This window comes from Vulpes lagopus, chromosome 19 (genome assembly GCF_018345385.1).
Source record: "Vulpes lagopus strain Blue_001 chromosome 19, ASM1834538v1, whole genome shotgun sequence".
NCBI classification, from domain to species: domain Eukaryota; kingdom Metazoa; phylum Chordata; class Mammalia; order Carnivora; family Canidae; genus Vulpes; species Vulpes lagopus.
The window spans coordinates 42,699,429-42,721,057 of NC_054842.1; the positions used below are offsets into that span (position 1 = coordinate 42,699,429).

General features: G+C 35.5%; 1 non-coding gene across 1 annotated transcript; it reads left to right on the top strand.

Annotated features, from left to right (window-relative positions):
• The first annotated feature begins 246 nt into the window (after positions 1-246).
• On the top strand, positions 247-356 carry LOC121479182. Its single transcript, XR_005984684.1, has one exon. It is a non-coding gene; the product is annotated as a U6 spliceosomal RNA (small nuclear RNA).
• The last annotated feature ends 21,273 nt before the right edge of the window (positions 357-21,629 follow it).

Here is a 21,629-nt window from a genome sequence, read left to right on the forward strand (position 1 = left end):
AAATTTATCTACAGATTTATTACACTCTCAGTCAAAATCTCTGCATTTATCCTCATTTCCAGAGGAAATGATAAATATTACAGAGGTATACAGGTCTTAGGGGAAGAAGTGTGAAGATATTTATCAGGCAGTATTTGTGATTGTGAGGATCTGGAGGTAACCTAGGTGCCCATTACAAAGGGAATGAATAAGTAAAAATACATAAGTTCTTTAGAAAAAAAATTGCTTCATTTAGAAACAATGAATGTGCTCGCTTCGGCAGCACATATACTAAAAAATTGGAACGATACAGAGAAGATTAGCATGGCCCCTGCGCAAGGATGACATTTAGAAACAATGAATTACAAGTATATTCAACAATATGGATAGATGTTAAAACCAAATGCGAGGAGAAGAATTAAGAAATAGAATGAATTCTATAGAATGAATCTATAGCACAATACAATGTATGTACATTTAAAGAACCTACACAGAACAATATGTTATTTCTCAAACATAAATGCCAGATGTATTCGAGTGGACGCCTATTCTGGCAATAAGAATAGGGACAGACTCAGAGGAGAAGACAAAATAAATAAAAATAAAAGTCAACTCTGTTCTTTAGATGAATAGAGCATAAATAATTGAATAGTTGGAGGGAGTCATTTAAGTCCACTGCTCCTAAAACCTGAGAGACATCAGTGGGGGAAAGATGTCCCTTGGATTTGACATCATGGACTTCTTTATGGACCTCAACAAGAACAATTTCAGTAGAGGAGCAGGGGCGTAAGTCAGAGTAGATGGTAATCAAGGGTAAACAGGAAGTGAAAAAGTGGTAACATATGCAGAATCTTTCATATGTATATAAAGTTGTAGGAAAATTCCCTTGAAGGCTCACAGGTGATAGGAAGAATGTCTCAAGTATGTATGACCCCAGACTCCTTACCCTAGGGCTAATGTTCCAAAAAACCCATATTTTGGAAAATGTGAAATTGATTGAATTCAATTTCAGACATGAAGGGCCAGATAAATATGACCTTTCCCAAATTTCATTACAGAAATTACTACTTAAACCTACATATATTTAATCCTCTGATTTGTTTTCATAAACTGAGATCCAGGACAGAAAAACATTTAAAAGAAAAAAAATAGCTTTTCACTGCTTGATGAAATGTAGGACTTTAAGCACATTTTGGGGAAGTTTTTGAGAGGGGAATAAAAATTACAAAGAAGGAGTCATGGACTCTGTGTTAGTTTCCTACTGCTGCTTTCACAAGTTCCACAAAATTAATATATTAAATAATACAAAATTACTGTCCTACGGTCCTAGAGATCAGAATTCCTGAAATCAAGGTGTTGCCCCTTGAGCTGCACTCCTACTGGAAGACCTAGGGGAAGATCCATTTTCTTACCTTTTCTAGCATCTAGAAGCCATCTGCATTCTTGCCAGTGATCCTTTGCTTTCTCCATCTTCTTCTCTTTCCCTCTCTCCCTCCCCATTTCCCCATTTTTTTCTCTTCTTTCCTCTCTCTCTTCATCTATCTCACCTCTTCTTCCACTGCCATGTTGCCTTTACTAATTCTTGCTTCCCTGTCTTCCTTTCATAAGGCCCCCTGTGCTTACATGGACTCCCCCATGCTGATATTCCCAGAAAATCTTCTTATTTTCCTTTACTTAGTCATATCTTAACATTCCTTTTGCTATGTAAGATAATGCATATACAGGTCTTAAGGATTAAAATGCAGACATTTTGGGGTCCATCATTCTACCAATCATATATTCTAAAACTTTCTCTCTTCTCTATTGATTCTTACTTTCACCTCTTTGAGACTCAGTTAATTTATCCCTTAAGTGAGGGGAAGTAAGTTTTGTATTGCATTCTTTATTTGTACATAATAAGGATGAGTTAAAATAGTATGAAATTATTTTAAGAGAATGTGTTATGCACTCAGGAGACTAAAGAAAATGTCCTTATCTGTTCCACTTACTCATAAGTAGCACTATCTATGATTATAAAAAGAATACAAGATTTTAAAATATCTTATTTTCTTGTAATGTTGCTTTTCTTCCTTATTACCATTTTCCCACAAGTTAATAACAAATGAAATGCTAACAAAATAATCTTTTAGCTAATTATTTGGACAGGAGGAATGAAGAAAAACACAAAGGAAGAGAGAGGAGAATGGAAAGTACTGAGATATTATTGGCACTATTGTTTCATGCATACCACAGTCACGGCCTAATGTCATTTAATTCTCACAGTAATTGAACACTACCACTTCTGTGTTACAGTTTAGAACACAGGCTTGGGAAATTCATATAATGTGCCTAGGATCATAAATAATAAATAGTTAAGTTAAAAGCTCAATCTTTCTAACCCCAAAGCCCATATCTTTCTATGCCATAGCAGTACATGCTTTGTGTTAAACATGTTGTTGTATTAGCTGTATAAGGTTCCTGTTTCCTAGAAATGCCCATAATACATTACTACAAATGTTGTGGCTTAAAACAGTAGAAATACAGTTTCTCATAGTTCTGGAGGCCAGAAGTCTGAAGATCAATGTGTTCCAGGGCCATGTTCCCTTTGAAAACTCTCAAGGATAAAGTTCTTCCTTGCCTCTTCCTGCTCCTGATAACTTGCAAAGTCACTTAGGTTAGGATTACATAACTCCAATCTTTGTATCCATCTTCACATGGCCTTCTCCTCTGTGTCTCTGTTCTCTCTCTCTCTTTCTATGTTTTAAGGTACTTCATTGAGGTATGATTGACATGTAAAGAACTATACATATTTAATGCATAGAGCTCAGTTTGGGGATTAGTATTCACCCATAAACCCATCACCAACATCAAGGCCATAGATATATCCGTTACCTCCCATTACCTCCTGTCCTCTTGATGATGGTGATGATGATGATCATGATTGATGATGATAATGAGTGTGTAGTAAAAACATTTAACATAAGATGTACGCTCTTAGAAAATTTTAACTATGTGGTACAATTTTAACTATGTGGCTCAATATTGTGAGATATAGGCACAATACCATAGTAATAGTATAATAGATCTCTAGAACTTTATCTTTCATACCTGAAACTATATCTTTTGACCATTGCCTCTTCATTTCCCTGCCTACCACCCCCGGTCAATAACCCTTTTACTTCCTAATTCTATGAGTCTGATGATTTTGGATTTCACCTGTGAGATTGTATAGCATTTGTCTTTCTGTACTTAGCATAATATTTGTGTCTTATAAGGGTCCATAATCTTTTTGTAGCCTCCATGCCTTCTAAGAACATGTCATTAGACTTAGAGCCCACCACAATCTAGGACAATCTCTTATTAAAATCTTTCATCTTCAAAGACTCCTTTTTCTGTAGAAGGTCACATTCACAGGTTTCAGGGCATAGACATTTATTTTTGGGGGATAGCATTACCATTCCACCCACTACATGTATGTTTAAATCAAGGTCATCATATATGAAAAGATGTTCAACATCACTAATTATGAGGGAAGTAAAACTCAAATTCATAATGAGATATCAACTTACACCTGTCAAAATGGCTAGAATCAAAAAACACAAGAAATAACAATGTTGGAGAGGAGGAGTAGAAAAAGAAACCTGTGTGCACTGTTGGTGGGAATGCAAATTAGTTCAGCCATTGTGGGATGCAGTATGGAGGTTCCTCAAAAAGTTAAAAATAGAATTACCGTATGATCCAGTAATTCCAACTGGATATCTACCCAAAGAAAATGAAAACACTAATTTGAAAAGATACATGCACCCCTATGTTTATTGCAGCATTATTTACAATAGCCAAGATATGGAAGGAATCCAAGTGTCCATTTATAGACAAATGGTCAAAGAAAATGTAGTATATGATGAGCATTAAGTAATGTACAGGACTTTTGAATCATTATATAGTATGCTTGAAACTAATATAACACTGTAGGATAATTATACTTCAATGAAATTTAAAAATGAATTGAAGTCATATTGAGAGCAAAGACTCACTTCTTTGTGGCATTGTGCACAAAATAGGTATTTAATAAATACTGCAAAGAAAATTGGGAAAGTAGGAAAAATGCCAGGCCAGGTGCACACAATAGGTATTTATTGTGTGCAAATTACCTATTGTATTTATTAAATTTAATAAATACTGCAAGAATTAGAATAGCATTTGTAACCAATAATTAAGTTTTTTTTTTTGAATTTTGTTAGATGATGAAGTTAAACTAATTTTTTAAAGTTAACAAATCAGTACAACACCATGGTTTCACAGTATTTAAAATGTGAATCTGGAGTCTACTTACATAATAATTAATTGTCCCTCTTAGCAAAATTCTAATTGTATGAAAAAGAAATGGGCCTCTGTAAGATGTGAAATATGTGAATATGGTAAAAAATTGTCTCCAACTATTGGGAATCACAGATTAATATTGCTTTACAAAGCCCATTTTAAAATTAGCTCAATTTACCACCATGGTCAATTACATAGCCAAATACATTCTTGATGGGACTTGTGTAATGGGCCATCCTTCTTTCAAGAACAAAATTGTTTCCTATTCCTGTGATTTGATAATAAGTAATAAACATGTAATATATCAATTTGCAAAGTCAATTACATAATCAAGAAGAGTGCCAACAGCAATAACCAAAATGCTCTGTACTGTAGTTACTTTCATATTCTCCACCTTCCCTAAGGCACCAGGCCTGGCATTTTTCCTACTTTCCCAATTTTCTTTGCATAATTTTCCACTTGGTGGACTGCCATTGTCAACAGCAACACTCTTCAACTTCTGGAGGTTTGGTAAGAGCAGTTGAAGAGATGAGAACTGTATTTAATTAAAACCTGGTTGCTGAATATAAATGCAAAAGTGCTTAATTATTTGACACTGCTAGTGAGGAAAGTCACACAAGAGGATCCAGCAGAAATTTCGTATCTCATGAGTTTTGAGATGTCATCCTGAAAAAATAATCAATTTCCTCTTTATCCCTTTCCGGTTAAAAAAATACTTTAAAAATAATGCAGATGAAGCTATGCATAGCTCATAAAAATACCTTGTTCAGCTTCTGAAAAAGATACATGTAGAGATAGATATTGTGATCTCATGTAGGACATACTTCATGAAAATGTCTATAGACTTTGTGATTCATGTACAGTTAAGGTAAACCCTTAAGTAGAAGCAAAAGAAGAAAGGGGAAATTAATTTGAATTCCAGGGCAAGAGACTACTTCACTTTAAAATTTGATTTTAGTTTCTTACAAACTTGTTTTAGTTTTTAGGATCTCACTTAAATATTATAGATTTCAAAGCATTTGAACTTAATTAGTTGTATAAATTTAATGTGATTTTAATTACTACCCTAATTTCTAAAGTGTTTGTGAGTAAATGTGAGTCTAACATCCCTCAGAAAGAATTATTACCAAGTTATTTGTTGAATGTAAGCACAGATATATTAAGCATCTACTATAGTCTTATAGTTCTATTCTTTAAATATGCATATCAGTATTGAGGGGATAGAATTCGCTGGGTAAACTTCACAATTCACACAGTTTTGTATATGAACTCTTTGTTTCTTTTATTGATTATTTGGTTTTTGCTGGCAACATTACTGATAACATTTGGATAAGGTGACATTTTAAATTTTCCTAGAATAGCAAACCAGAAATAGGTTAAATTTTATACAGATGTGGATATCCCCAGATGTGAATATGGGAAAAACTTAGTTTTGTCTCCGGGTATTTATTCACCATATAAATCTACTGGCACATTCTTATCTGTTATGTAAATAAGATGTGGAATTCCAATAGTGTATCAGTGTTCTACAGCAGATGGTACACTGAGATTTACCACACCATTACATTTAATGGGTTTGAATTCATTTGGATTTCTTGATGTTCTCTCTGTCCTTCTCATAGCAGCAATGTTGCCAATGTTCCTGATTATATATGATTTGAGAGAGTGCTTAAAGAAGAAAAACTCCTTTATCTTAGAAATATGAGTATTTTATGTCAAAGTTTAAAGTGTATATGTATTGCATTTCAGAGGATTTATATGCCCTGTGAGAAAAGGATGGTTAATGAATATTCAACAAAGTACTTGCAGTCATTACACTCAAAGATATTTTATAAAATGGAAATACTCAATTAACTATTGTAGTGCTAGTAGGGAGTATTCATTTGAAAAACAAAAAGAAATTTTCATCCTAGGTTATTGTGGGTGAAGAAAAAAAAAGAAAAAAAAGTTTAAGAGAATACAAAGACTCCAGAAGACATGCATCTTAGTCATGTAAGTAAAGATTCTCATGACTGTTTCTGTTAACAAAAATTTATATAGTTCTTGGCTCACTAATTACTGTAGATTAATAAATAATATCCCTAAAAGTGTTTGATCTATGAAGGGTCAGACCTCAGTGATAATTGAAAATGGCAGCATGAGCCATATGGGCTTTTTGTCTCTGAACTCACTCTATTTAGGAGCAGAATGAGTGCTGGTGTAGCTTTAATCAGTTGGTTACAAAAATTACTGTGGATGAACATAAAATGGAACAAGAATAAAGACTCTAATATTATGGCTATAACCTGCCATTTCCAAATCAGTATGTTCAAAGGGTGGCCAACAAAATAACAGCACCAAAGTCACTGTAAAATCTTATTAAAATTGGAGATGCCTGGGTCTAATCCCAGATTCATTAAAAAAAATTTGGGGTAGGGATGTGGGAACAGGTGGATCTGGATATAAAAATATTTTTACAAACTCTGTGATGATTCCCATTGCATACCTACCACCATATATGTTGCAGGTCAACCCTCAAACCCAGTACTCTAAAGCAGACTCTCTGGGTTCAAACCAGGCCCCTGAAATCACTTAGATTGGTGACCATGGCTCAGTACTTACCCTTCTGTGTTTTAGCTTCCTTGATTGTCAATGGGGCTAATGTACCTACGTCACAGGATTGCTATGAGGATTAAATGAGTTAATATTTGTAAAGTAATTATTGCTTGGCACATAAAAAGTACTAATAAAATAAGAGTTTGTGAAAGGATGATGAAAATAGTGCACGTTTATTAAAGCTGCCAGATGATAGTTAACACACAAGTTTTCTATTAGAAAAAGAAAAACAAAACTCCTTAGAACGTATCCAAGTTTTGAACATTGCACTATTCCATGTTTGAAATTAATAGAAACCAAAGTTGCACTCTGCGTTCTTTTTGCTTTATTATTACAACTTTGTAATGAATATTTTTAATATTGTCAGAATCAGCCAGTAGTCAGACACTGAATAAAACATCTTTTCAATCTTTTTCAGTCATGCTGAATACTAACGCTGGTGACATACAAACCCTCATGAATGGTGAACATGTTTTTCATTAGAATGAGATGAGGCTTAAATACAGTATCTCGGTAGTTACATGTGCCATGCTATTTCCAGCAAATCACTGCAGTAATACAGCACAGCAGTCATCTTCAAGTGACACTGCAGATACAATATTCCAGGCACTTTGTTTTCAGTTCATTTGTGGGACATTGGACTCATTTGGCAGCGATACTGAAGTTACATTCATTTATAGGCACTTCAGAGGCATCCACACAACATCCCCTAATTGCATTACAATGGCCTGCCATTGCCATGTGTTTATTGATTTTTAGTTCTTAGAAGCCTTTTCTATTGTTATCTGTAAACTCCTTTGATTTATAGTCATTTGTCTACATTGAGAACAAGAAAAGCTGAGTGCTAAAGACAGATAGGAGGACCATATGATTATAGTTCAGTTGATTAATAGCTGGCTTTTTACCTAATGACAACTAATTCCAGAAATGAACCATGGTTTTTCATATAGCATCACATCACTATCATTTTATGCATTCTAATATCAAGATCTCGACTTTTACATATATTCCATCAGAATCAGGAGTCAGGGTCTTCTATACCGAGAGCAGTGTGTCTGGGCATTCATAATTGTACTTGCAGCATTATTCACACAAGCTTCCAGTAAGTCTAATTACTTCTTCAAATTGGCCTGAAAAGCACTTAGACAGTAGGGCTTTCCATTGGCCCAGAAGTCATTTGATCTCTTTATGACTTCCCTGAGCTAGCATCAGCCATTTCAGATTGGCTCTGACTGTGAAACAGGCAATGGTGCATCTGTTTTTTGGTTTGTTTTTTAATGGGAAAAACACTTTCTAAGAAGGCAAACTTCATATCCTTACTTATGTAAGAGTTATGTGTAACCTTTTAAAATATATAAATGGGAGCATCCCTGAAAAATAAAAGTTCATCTGAATCTAATGTGGAAATTAGAAAATAAACCCAGGTCAATTTTAACATAGTCTATTTTGGTGTGTGTATGTATACATGCGTGTGTGTGTGTGTGTGCACACATGTCTATAAAAGAAATACTACCGATTTCATCCAGGCTGGTTTTAATATCCTAAATATAAATTTTAACACTAATTTGGAAAGTTTTCAAATTATATGTTTTGAGTAGTGATAAGACTGAAGTTTATGCTGTGTGACATGATCTTTGCCTTCCTGGAGTTTAGTAAATATTCCTATCTACATTTTAAAAAATTTTGTACATTGACATTTTAATATCCTTATAAAATGTGAATACCTTTCACTTACAGTTACTGGGGAAAGTCTTCAAAAATCACTTATTGTATTTTAGTCTCAGACCAAATTAAAATTAACATGTTCTTATGTAATTAAAAATGGCGCAGCAATAAAAATCTTAGAGTCATCTTAAAGAATTATTTTTATCACTCAATCTCTTTCCAGTATCATTATTTAAAAAGTACCAATTTATCACGAAATTTGGGGAAGATAATCAAAGAAGAGTTTTTATCAGCTGTCAAATCTATCCCAATTAATTGGAACTTCATATAATAATTTGAATCTTTTCAAGTACTTTGAAGTTATCACTGAATTAATTAGTAATAATAAATCAATTCTATTACTGCATATAATCATTTTTAAAATTTTTGATAATATAAAAAATTAGCAAATACAGAAAATTTTAGATTATTTGTTCTAGTGTTATATAGAGTCCGGGATGGATCATGTATTTATTTATGTCATAACATTTGAAGTATCTCTAGATATTTAAATATTCACAACCCGGCTGCTTTATATGCATATAACTCATGAAAGTGCTTAATTTCAATTTTAATGACTTAAAGTTCATGATAAACCTCAAAATATCTTATATAATGTCAATTATAACTCAGTGAAGATCAGCATAAAATATTTTCTCTAATATTTATGATTGGGGAAGCAAAATATTTAATTTAATATCTGACATAGGAACATCGTACATATAAGCCTTCTATCACTTATGACCATCTTTGACTACTTCATACTGTTTATATTCTATATCCAATAAAATTCAAAGTCATATCAATATCACTTAATTTATTTCACAAATAGTTGTTAAATACCCATTATATTCCAGGTACTATAAAAATGCTAAGTAATAAATATAAAAATATAAAAATACAGTAATAAAAATATAGTAACAAATATAACAAAAACCTAAATAGATATGATTTGCCATTATAGAATTTACAGTATACCAGCTGTCAAAGAAATGAATTACATAATGTACTATTAAAAAAAAGCTATAATGATCTCTAATAAGAGGAATGCATCTAGTCCAACAAATTCAACAAAGGCTTCCTGGAAGAAATTATATTTGAGCTTGGATCTGAAGAATGAGTTAACCAAGAACAGTAAAGGAAATAATTCAATATGGATCAAGCAGCACAGAGAGTGAGGAGAGAAATGGTATGAGGTGAGACAGGAATTAGGTAGGGAGAGCCTTGTGGAGCAGGAAGTTTTTAAGGAGCACTCTGGCGCAAAATATGACTAATGGCAGGCAAAAGTAGTTGCAGGAAATGGCAACATTTCATTCTTTTTTTGGCTGAGTAATATTCCGTAGTATATCTGCGACAATACAGGTGGACCTAGAGTGTATTATGCTATGTGATGGAAGTCAGATAGAGAAAGACAAATACCATATGATATAGCTTATATTAAAAAACAAAACAAATGACTAAACATGCAAAAAAAACAAACAGACCTATAAAAACAGAGAACAAATGCCATATGATTTAACTTATATTAAAAACTAAACAAGTGACTAAACACACAAAAGAAACAGAAACAGACCTATAAAAACAGAGAACAAACTGATAGTTGCCAAGGGAAAGGGGGGAAAGGTGAGTAAAATGGGTGAAGAGGAGTAGGAGGTATAGATTTCCAGTTATGCAGTGAATAAGTCATGGAGATGAAAGGTACACTATAGGGAATATAGTCAATGGTATTGTAAAGCATATGGTGACAGATGGTAATCACACTTGTGAGCATAGCATAAGTATAGAGTTGTCAAATAGCTATGTTGTCCACCTGAAAGCTAATATAGCATTATGTGTCAACTATACTTACCAAAAAAAAAAAAAAAGTAGTTGCAGGAAGAACAAGTAGGAGACTATTACCATTGGTACAGCCAGAAGATGATGACTATTACTTGAAGTAAGACATTGACTGCAGTAAAAATGGAAGTGGGAATAAAACCCAGAGAGTCTTACAAGGATCAAAATTAGTTGGTAGAATCAGGTGTTGGGAGTGAAGAAAAAAGAAACGATTCCTAGATTTCTGGCATGCCTAGTGGATTGACACTGCTGTGATGCATATTGGGTGGAAAATGGTATGAGACTATGGCACAAAACTTATAAAAAGAGATTCTTGCTCCTTTTAGGAATAAAATGGTCATTATAGGAAGAGTAAGAGATGCAAGAGAGGGAGAGGATGAGGCAAGTAGGTCCTGATTTTCCTTTCTTTTGGGGTTTGAGTCTAGAGAAGGGAGGTACATTAAAAAGAAAATGAGGGGGGTGGTGCCTGAGTGGCCTAGTTAGTTAAGCATCCGACTCTTGGTTTTGGCTCAGGTCTGATCTCAGGCTTGTAAGATCGAACCTGGTGTCCGGCTCCATGCTCAGAATGGAGTTTGTTTGGGCTTTTCTTTCTCTCTGTCCCTCCCTGCTCCAGGCTATCTGTCTGACTCTCTCTCTCTCCCCCACTGCTGAAGTACCTACATCTTAAAAAAAAAAAAAAAGAAAAAAAGAAAAAAAGAAAGAAAGAAAAAAGAAAATGAGGGGAAAACCAGGGATACTTTGCTTCCATGTGAGATTTGGAGTTTGGGGATACTTCCTTCAATGTTAGTTTCTTCTTTCCCCTAATTCTTACCCCCACCTCCTACCCCTCCCTGACCTTGGAGAGCAGCTCCAGGCAAGCAAACTTGGAATCCCAGTGTTGTTAAGGAAAGGAGGGGATAATGTTTAACTGTCTTACAGTGTACCTACACTGTCTTGTATGGAGGGACTCCAGTCTCTTGTGGGGGGCGTAGTGTATGGTGAACAGTCAAGCCTTCCAAGGGCTCTGGAGAGGCTGAAGAGAGGACATTTTGGCCATGGTCTAGACAGAAGTGTGGGGGAGCAATAGATTTCTGTCACCTACAAATGCAGAGAAGACTGGGTTACCTGAGGATAAAGACCAGGCTCTGACAGAGACCAGACGGCCAGGCTGAAATAGACATTACACTGGAGCCAAAAACAGCAACAAGGTGAACACTCACTAGGAGAAGCTGAATACATGTGAGGAGAGGTGGCTAAAGTAGTCAGAAAATACCACAGTGATTAGCACCAACAGCAGAAACTTTTCTCCGCTAGTACAAAGTCTCTCTCTCTCTCTCTCTCTCTCTCTCTCTCTCTCTCTCTCTCATATATCAGATGCCATCCTGGGCAGGAAAAGAAAAGAAGAAATAAAATGAGAAAATTGAGCATTTTGCTTAAGGTGACTATTCCCATTATTGCATTGAGCTGACTACTTGATTTACTGGATAGGATTTTTTCCCTTCTCTGAGGCTAAGGAGGATCAAGAGAAAGGTCAAGTAACTTGGAGACATAATAAAGGAGCTACTTTATTTTATTCACCCAAGCATAGGGCAAGTACATTTAAACCTTTGCATTTAAATATGGAATAATATTGTTTTAAAGATGATGACTGGTAAATGTCATGGACACACCTCACATCTTTTAACATGTCTCACTTCAGTTGGACTTGGTCTCCAAGAGTAAAGTTAGAGGTACTATGTGATTCGTGAAGTAACCCTTTTTGCCACTGTCAGAGACAGAATTCTAAGTCTATTTAGCATTAGCCTGATATAAACTGGTATCCCATTTGGTATGTCTTCATGTAAAGTTTTCAGAACCTAGGATACAAAGAAATGGTAAGATTATACTCTGTTCAATGGATCCTTCTTTAACATGGTCGATGTTACCATGGACCTAGATCTAATGTCTAGCCGTTAGTGGCTATACCCAGACACTACATCATTGGAATTGAATATATTTTATGATTATTTTTTTAACTAGAATAGTTTTTAAAGGTGTAAAAGACAATTTTTGCTCATGATTTCACTTCCAAGAGACATGTTGATGACTTCTTCCTGTTGTTTCCGTACCCATCTATATGTATGTATGTACAGTCTGCTTAAGTGCGTAATTTCTAGGTCCAGAAGTGCAATCAGAAGCAGATTCTTCTCAAAATTCCTGAGCCTTTAGTGTGAACTCACAGAATATTATGAAACATACAAGTTTTATTGACAGGTCTCATTTTCTCTATACGTATTGGGGGAAAAATCTCTAGTGTTATGGACTCAATGTGTCCCCACAAAATTTATATGTTGAAGCCCTAACCCCTAATGGGATAATATTTGGAGATGGGGCTTTGGGGGGGTAATTGGGTTTAGATAAGGTTATGAGGGTGAGGTCCTTGTGATGGGATTAGTGTCCTTATAAGAGGAAGAGACTTGAGCTCTCTCTGACTCACTACTGAGTGAGGGCACAATAAGATGGTAGGGATCTGCGAGTCAAGAAGAGAGCCTTGCTAAGAACTTGACCAAGTGAGCACATTGATTCTTGGTCTTTCAAGACTATAGAACTCTATGAAATTTTTTATTGTTTAAAATTTAAGAAATGTCTATTGTGCAAAGCCCCCCAGTCTGTGGTATTTGTTATAATAGCTTGGACTGATTCATACTGGTCATTTTACTAATGGTACAGAGAAGTGAGTAGAGGGAGCCCCACATTATTTGTTCTTGTTTGACCAAAGGAGGAGCTACATTTATATCAGCAGGTCTAGGCATACACGTGGCGTCTTGAGTCCAGTTGTGAGTGCAGACTCTTTTGCTTTTGATTATTATAGAAAGATGATCATAGGGCCTTCCACTTGCATTTTATGGGCACAGCTGGATTTAGTTCTTATGTTGGTCAAGAGTGGCAAGGAAACAGGAAATGGACTCCTTGATCACATCCAAGGTGGTCCAGGAGCTGTGGATTTCAGAGCAACAGGAATCCCTTGGGCCTCCTAAAACAAAGCTAAAAGCCAATCAGCATTTTTATGTTTCTAACTTTGCACTGGTCTTTAAATTTAACTGGTTATATAGTATAACCAAATTGCTAACTCAATTTAATATTGAAGTCTCCTGGGCTTGAAATTCTTTAGTTCCCTGTCTAGTAACTAGAAACTTCGCGTTGTAACATTACATTTTCTTGAGAAGTCCTGGGCCTCAGAGAAAAAGATTTGTTATAGCTAACCACAACTGAGGAAACATGCAGATAAAAATATATGAATGTTATAAATTAAAATAGGAAACAGAGTTTTGTGTTTCCTCTTTTACTTTATACTGTGAATAATTTCATAAGTCAGTGAAATTTCTTCAAATAAACTATGATCGAGTGGTTGCTAAATATTTCATCTTACTGTTTTACCATCAAGTCCTTACTTTGGGGTATACAGTTGGCTCTTGAACAACACTGGCTTGAACTATATGGGTGCACTTATTTGTGGATTTTTTTCACAAATACAGTATAGTACTATAATGTATTTTCCTTATGATTTCCTTAATAATGTTTTCTCTAGCTTTATTATCAGACTACAGTATATAATACCTGTAACATAAAATATGTATTAATTGACTGTTTATGTCATCAGTAAGGCTTCCAGTCAATGGTAGGCTATCAGTAGTTAAGTTTCTGGGGAGTCAAAGTTCTATGTGGACCTTTGACTATGCAGGGGGTTGGCGCTCCAGTCCCCATATTGTTCTAGTCAACTGTGTAGGCTAATTTCAACTTTTATATGTTGTAGATATTTATATATGAGTATATATAAAGCATATTTATTATAAATACATAAAATATTCTTTTTCATATTAGAATTTCTAGGCAGTTTTGAAATATATCTTTGTCAATGTTTCTATTTTTGTAAAATAGATTCCCAAACACAGAAGTCTTTTTTAGATTTATTTATTTTTTTGGGAGAGAGAATGAGCACAGAGAGAAGCAGGCTCCATATTGCACAGGGAGCCCTACACAGGGCTCGATTCCAGAACTCTGGGCTCATGTCCTGAGGCAAAGGCAGACAATTTAGCCGAATAAGCCATCTAGGTGCCCTGAGGTCTTGTTTTTTAATGTTTCCTTTTTTAAGTTCTTAAAACCTTTTGATAAAAATATTTGCTAAGGTTTTAATCCCTGATAGTTTGAGGTGAAAAAAAGTTAACACTCCTATCAACACAAAGTACAAATAAATGAACTGAATCTTATTTATCATGGTGCCATATTTCTTCTGGGCATTATAGGCTTTAGTCTACTTCATAAGCTATGATCTCAGGATAATGTTTAAATATATTTATTAAAGAATTACTCTGTTTTATTAAGTTGTTATATGAACACAGAGGTTAAGGATTAAATGTAGCCACTTTAAATAAAATAATCCATGCTATCACCAATTTCTATGTTTTCATTAAATGTTACTCAGGACGTGGATAAAAGAAAAGTTCAAATATTAAATATTTTTGGATGACTGGGTGGCTTAATGGTTGAGCTCTGCTTTTGGCTCAGAGAGTGATTCCCGGGGTCCCAGGATCAAGTCCCACATCGGCTCCTTGCACAGAGCCTGCTTCTCCCCCTGGCTATGTCTCTGCCTCTCTCTCTCTCTCTCTGTATCCCTCATGGATAAATAAATAAAATCTTTAAAAAAAATAAAATATTTTGAAGCTAATTAACTGCAGTAGTTTCTTAGAGATGAGATTCCTTTTGTTTAGCAGGTATGTGCAGTCTTAGGCAAGTGTGAGACAATTTAGCTATGGTTGTATTTGTCTACATTTATTTATCTATCATCTATCATCTATCTATCTAAAGATTTTATTTATTTATTCATGAGAGAGACAGAGAGAGAGGCAGAGACACAGGCAGAGGGAGAAGCAGGCTCCACGCAGGGACCCCGATGTGGGACTCAATCCCGGGACTCCAGGATCCTGCCCTGGGCTGAAGGCAGGCGCTAAACCGCTGATCCACCCAGGGATCCCCTGACTAGATTTATTTAATATGCACTTTATAAAGACAGATTTTATGTTTATTAATCGGATACCTATTTCTAAACAGTTCTGAGTCTTTATTTTGTGCTGTCTGCTTATTACTAGTCATGCTTCTGAATAGGGAAAGAAGCTGTTGCCCTGAAAATGTGAATATATCATTTCAAAAGATGTGTTCCCCACCTCACCTATGATAAATAGTATTTTCCACCAATGAAGTCAATGCATTTTCCATTTCATTGTGAGAAGAAAATTATTTCTATGTCTACTTTTTGACTAGAAATTACCAATTTGATGACTATACATTTGTATTTGTTTATAAACTAAGGGGAAAATAGGTTCTTTTGAAATATTGATGATTGCAGGTAGCACTCAGGGCTGGGCATTATTTAAAGGACTTTACACATGATGATGCATTTAATATTCACATAAAATCTGTGAGGCGGTTCTTATTATCTAGATTCTATAGCTAAGGAAATGAGGCCACAAAGAGGCTGACTTGCCTGGCTAAGTTCCTTGACTATCAGAGTCAAGGTGGAGATTTTAACCCAGACTCTTCATAACCATGTTATGTTTACTACCCTCACATCATACCCAGGAAGGCACCTCCCTCTGCATTTCACCCCTGTCAACTCAGTCACCAGTTGCATCTCTTCAATATCCCTCTCCTCAGTAGCTATGTTAAATTTTGTGCTCTAATTTAGACCATCATCACCTTTTGCTTTGCTTTTTGCATATCTTCAGTATCCTCAATTGCCAATCCCTTGCATATACAGATGCCAGAAGGACCTTCATAACAAAATACTAAAACAAACAAACAAACAAACAAACAAAAAAACAAAACAAAACAAAAAAAACACTAAGAAGAGAACTTCCTTAACCTAATAAATGGCATCTATGGAAAGCAAACAGCTAACATCAAGCACAGTGGTGAAAACCAGGAACAGCAAGTTTATTCTTACTACTACTATTCAATCTTTTCCTGGAAGTTTAGCTAAAGAAATTGGCAAGAAAAGAAAGAAAGGAAATCCATATTGGAAAGGAAGAAATGAAAATATCTCTATTTGCAGGTGACATAATCTCATCTGTAAGAAAATGCTAAGGAAAGCACTAAAAAAACTATTCACTAAAAAATGAGTTCAGCAGGGTTTCAGGATACAAGATGAACGTACAAAAATCCATTGCATTTTTTCCCTTGTGATGAAATCTGTTTCATGGAGTCCTACTTGCTTATTCTGCTTTTGTTGCCTTTGTTTTTGGTGCTAGATCCAAAAAATCATTGCCAAAACTGATGTCAAAGAGATTATTGCCTATTTTCTTGTAGGAGTTGTATGGCTTCAGGTCTTATATTTAGTTCTTTAATTCATTTTTAGGTCATTGAATTTCTTTAAAGGTATATATGTATGTATGTATGTCTGTATGTCTGTATTAGAGTGAGAGAGCATGCACAAGTGGGAGGAACACGGGGAGAGGGAGAGAGAATCTAAAGTAAGGTCCATGCTGAGCACAGAGCCCAATGTGGGGCTTGATGCAGGGCTTCACCTCAAGACCCTGAGATCATGACCCTGAGAACAGGACCTGAGCTGAAACCAAGAGTCAGATGCTTCACTGACTGTGCCACCTGGTTGTCCTGAGTCCATTGCATTTCTATGCACTTGTAATAAACAATCCAAAAACGAAATTAAGAAAATGATTTTATTAATAATACACCAAAAATAAAATACTTAGGAAAAATTTAAGAAAGGTGAAAGATCTATAGTGTGAAAACTACAAATCATCGTGGATACAAAAAACTTAAATTTGACAATTTAAATCGACAAATGATAGGCTACGTGAATTACATCTCCATTAAGCAAATAAATATATAAAAGAATACCTTCTCAAAATACTCCCTTGTCAGAATCTTCCAAGGGTTCTCTCTGGTCTACAAGTTGAAGTCAAAATGTGGGGAACTAAATGAAAACTCTGTGATCTGGCCTTTCCTGCTTTGTTCCTTTTCGGGTTCATTCATGCTGCATTAAAACTAAGGATGCCTGTTGGTCATATATTTCACATACTCTCTCCCCTTTATGCCTTCGCTATCTCTTCATCTTCCTGTCCAAATTTTTCCAAACTTTTAGTCCCATCCCCTATGTCTTCTCTTTCCTCTAAGAAAGGTGACTCTCTTCTCCCATACCAAATCATTCCCTCTCCTCTGAGACTTTTTTTTTTTTTTTTTTTTTATGATAGTCACAGAGAGAGAGAGAGAGAGGCAGAGACACAGGCAGAGGGAGAAGCAGGCTCCATGCACCGGGAGCCCGACGTGGGATTCGATCCTGGGTCTCCAGGATCACGCCCTGGGCCAAAGGCAGGCGCTAAACCGCTGCGCCACCCAGGGATCCCTCCTCTGAGACTTTATAACAAAGTACCTCTCCCAGAGCACTGGCCACTTTCTGTGGTTCAATCAACGTGGCACAAGTTCCTTGTGATCAGGGTCCTTATCTAATGGATTTATTTTTAACCTCTACCCAAAACTATTAAAGTGAAATACATGAAGTTGGTGCCCGATAAATATCTTAAATGAGGCAATTTAATCAAGAAGGGCAAAGAGAATTAATAAATGGAATAGTGAACATCTGATCCAATGAATGAATGAATCTAAACTTTTTAATCAGATTCCATGGTTGTGTCTTCAAGGCTCTTGCAAATAATAAAGTCCACTGTGACCCCTGTGATGAATCTAGACGGAAAAGAAATTTTTTAAAGTACATTATCTCAAGGCATCTGGAGGATTCAGTCAGTTAAGCTTCGGACTCTGGTTTTGACTCAGGTCATGAACTCACGGGTTGTGGGATCAAGTTCCATGCTGGGCTCTGCATTCAGTGCAGATTCTGTGTGAGGTTCTCTCTCCCTCTTTCTCTATCCCTCCCTCCTTCCATAAATCAATCAATCTTTAAAAAATTCATTATTTCACGGGGTCTTCAAAGGGGCCAGTGAGCCACATTCTTTAGCTTTCTTGTCAGAAACAGAGCTCAAGCATAGTGCAGAATTGGATATAGAGAAAACACCTCTGCCCACAGCTGCTCAGCACTTATGAGAGTCAAGACTGGATTGCAAAACTATCAATATCATCCCCTGAAGAAGTGGACTCAAGTCTGAGCTACAGTTTATAAAATTAATATGTGTACTTTTCTAGCACCTACTGTGAATACTCCTACTTTCAGAATCTATTACTCGTGAAAAACCAAGTATGTTTTGAAACAGCTACCATCATTCATCAGTGGTCAGAACACATTCAAGCATGACTTTAAAGGTGTCATAGACCTTATATTTATTGTTCCGAATAAACATTAGTCTCGTGAAGAGTGAAGTACCGGAAGTTCAGGGCCTGCAATTCAGGTACACTGTCATTAGCCACGATGAAACCGTCTCTGGGTTTCCATGTCAGCGCACATTGTCCACCTTACAAGGTAATACTCTACAGAAATGAAAATTCAACCTCCCTGTCTTTAGAGGCCTCAACATTCACTCAACCAGACCAACAACGTGCCAGAGTATCCTTGGGTTTCAGTGCTGATTTTGCAAAGGGGTGGACTAAGATGGATGGCGATTCAAGTTAAAGATGAGTGCAGTGGACTTCAAGAAATATCACCTGTCAGTCATTAAATGGGGACAAAAAATAGTGTGACAAAGATGACCTTCAGGAAAAGGAACAGGAGCCTTTGGTTTTGATACCATCAGTCTTAGAACTATTTAGTTCTTATTTACGATGTACTTACTATGTTGCACACTGTGGAACTCACTACAGTAAGCCAATTCAGATGGATATTCTAGTCTTTATTTTAAAAGATTTTTTAATTTATATATTCATGAGAGACACAGAGAGAGAGGCAGAGACATAGGCAGAGGGAGAAGCAGGCTCCCTGCAGGGAGCCCGATGTGGGACTCTATCCCAGGATGCTGGGATCATGACCTGAGCTGAAGGCAGACACTCAACCATTGAGCCATCCAGGTTATTCCACTCTTTTATTCAAAAGTGTCATGAAAGTGATACTGTGGGTAAAACATCTGACCTCTTCTGAGCTTTTGTTTTCTCAAATCTGAAGTAGAGAAACTATGAAGTGAACTATATGGTTGGTTGTTGTGGAGACTAAATTAAATAAGATATATTTAAAGGGTTTAAGAGAGTGCCTAGGTCTTCCTGGCAATAAATAATTGGTGGTTATGATTTTTTCCTTTAAGCATAACATCTATCAAATTACTTAATATTTGTAATTATCTTTATTTTTTTTATGAAGTAGTTTTCTATATCTTTCTACGGAAATAGCACACATTGTGCTCAGCATTTAGCAGGTGGAAAAACTCAGACAAAATGAAGTTAAATGATTTAACCAAGAGGAGTAGGAAAGGCACAACAATTCTACTCTTTCTACTTACAGGAGTGGGGGAGTGGTGGCATACACAAGGATGAAAACAGTCAAATTATAATTGACATAAGAGATAAATAGCCAGGGTGAAAGAAGATAAGCTAATTTTTAACCCAGGAATCTCTTAGGCACATCATTTTTCTTTATAAAATCATAGATTTCATGAATATTAAAGTATCCATCTCCAGCTACCCATGGTCTCCCTTATCAAATAAGACAAAGCATTCCAAAATCTTTTTAGATTGCTCCTGTCAACGTCAGTATGTAAAAGAAATATTAGTTGTCCCTTATATCCACTCAGATCATTTTTTTATGCAATGAAATTTTTTTGCTAAACACACAGAAATACTTTGTATCCCATCTTTGCCTGAAGTTAGGTACAACCAGGTGATAAAGTTCTGGCTAAAGGAGTAGATTAGAAGTGTGTGCCACTTCTGGACAATGCCTTTAAAGGGCGTGAGACAGCATTCCATTTCCCATCTTTTTCATCTGGCTGGCTGGAATGTGGCCATGACAGCGGGAGCTAGAACAGCCTTTTTGGACTACGAGATGAAAGCTATTGTTCAGATGGCAGAAATAGAAGGAGCCTAGATCTCGGATGACTTTGAGGATTAAGCTTAGAACTGTATAGGAAAGAAAAATAGAGTTCTTATTCAGAATACAGCTAATTTGGGTAACATTATTTAAAATGATATTTTAATAAACACAATGCAATCTACTTATTCCATTATTGCTATCATCACCATTACTATTATTGTGTCTGTAACCTTTATTACAGAATTATTATTTTTTTTCAGAGTTTATTTATTTATTCATGAGAGACACAGAGAGAGTCAGAGACACAGGAGGAGGGGGAAGCAGGCTCCATGCAGGGAGCCCGATGTGGGACTCGATCCCAGGACCCTGGAATCACGCCCTGAGACCAAGACAGATGCTCAACTGCTGAGCCACCCAGATGTCCCTATTACAAAATTATAAATTGCTATTATTACAGATTATCAGACATCAACCAGACTGATATCTTCTCATCTTATCCCATATGTATTTGTCAAGTAAAGAAACGAAGCCCAAAAAGTAGCAAATTCTGGAATTTCAAATAAATCTCCTATTGCAATTTAATATCATTTCACCTGAACCATGCTTAGACTTTTGTTTTTGTTCTGCTCCTCCATTTTGTAAAGATAAAAAACACATAATGTCAATAATATGAATGTCATTTCTATATCACTTATTATAGTACTTGTCTAAGCATTTAAATTTAAAATAATTTAAAAATACAGATACAGATACCCATAAAAAATTATTCACTTAAAAAATCTGATTTTGAAACAGTCTGTATTTTGTGATCCAGTTTTTAATTAAAAATGTATTTATGTGTTGGAGCGCTTGGGTGGCTCAGTCGGTTAGCATCTGACTCTTGGTCTCAGCTCAAGAGTCCTTGACCCTTAGGGTTGTGAGTTTGAGTCCTATATTGGGCTCTTTGCTGGGTGTGGAACTTATTTTTAAAAAGAAATTGCTAAAATAAATATATATGTATATATATTTATGTGTTTATATATTTGTATGGATGCCTATATATATTCACAAAATTATTATGGAAGTATACTTACCAGTAATGCCTTTTGTGTGAAAAATTAAAGATGATAAGGGAAGAACTTTGGCTTTTTTTTTCTTCAAAACTTCTGTGTTAATTTTTCAATAGAAATTTAAAACTTTTATAATCTATCTTTATAAAACTTGCTGTAACAATTTTATATGATTCCATCAAAAATAGCAATAAATCTCTAAAATTTGGAGACATGGGATCCCTGGG